Source organism: Microtus ochrogaster, chromosome 15, assembly GCF_000317375.1.
Source record: "Microtus ochrogaster isolate Prairie Vole_2 chromosome 15, MicOch1.0, whole genome shotgun sequence".
NCBI classification, from domain to species: domain Eukaryota; kingdom Metazoa; phylum Chordata; class Mammalia; order Rodentia; family Cricetidae; genus Microtus; species Microtus ochrogaster.
Window position 1 is genome coordinate 15,380,048 of NC_022017.1, and position 1,107 is coordinate 15,381,154.

Below are 1,107 nucleotides of genomic sequence, written 5' to 3' on the forward strand. Positions count from 1 at the left end.
GAGAGTAAAGGGGCTTGCTGCCAAGCCTGAGGACCTGAGTTTGATCCCCAGGATCCCACACATTTTCCTCTGGCCTCCACAGATGCAGCCTGACAGGTTGCTTGCATGGACACACATACAAATAATTGGTGTTTTTTTTTTAATTTAAAAAGCTGCCATGAGATTTTCGCCCAGTTTTCCACATGCATAAATCCAGTATGCAAAAGCTGACATTTCCCCTACATACAGGGAGCAGATAGAAAATTCAATTTGAAAATTATTAGCTACAAAAGTGTTGAGAGTAATAAGGTATCAAGAAATAAATCTTTTGAAAAATGTGCATGACCTTTCTGGGAGGAAATGGCAGAATTTTATTGAAAGATATAAAGGAGAAAGTGAGGACATTAATAGGCAGGCAGATGGAATGATGCAAAGACGTCAGGCCCACTTGCGGCTGCAGGTAGAATACAGAGCTCCTGAAGCTTGGACTTCCCCTCTGTGACGGATTCTAACCTCGACCATGAACCAGAATAAACCCTCTCCCCTGTAAGTGGCTTTGGTCAAAGTATTTCCTCAAAGGGATAGAAAGAGAAACTTAGAAAGCACTAGTAAGATCAAATCAACATCCCACAGAAACTAAAAGCAGTCCTTGTATCATTTAAAATCCACTCCATGTGTAAAGGTCACCATGTGTGACAGACACCTTACACACTTCATTTAATAGAATAGCTTTTTTTTTTGGTTTTTGGTTTTTGTTTTTTTGGTTTTTTGAGACAGGGTTTCCTGTGTAACAGTCCTAGCTGCCCTGGAACTAGCTCTTGTGTACCAGGCTGGCCTCGAACTCACAGAATAAGAATGCTTAAAGACTCAAAGAGTATAAGTCATTAGGGAAGAAAATGTAAAGTTGACCACATACAAATAAACATTTATAAATATGATAGCTTATACAAAACAATCCCAAGACTGGAAATGAGCTGGGCAATGTTTATAGCACTCTACACTTGAAAGTCAAACGCTGAACTTCTCCAAAGAGAGGGAGACAAAGTAGCTCAGCAGAGAAATAGACAAGGACATAAATAGGCAACTTATGCAACAGGAAACTTAGAAGTCCAATACACAGTTACAAAC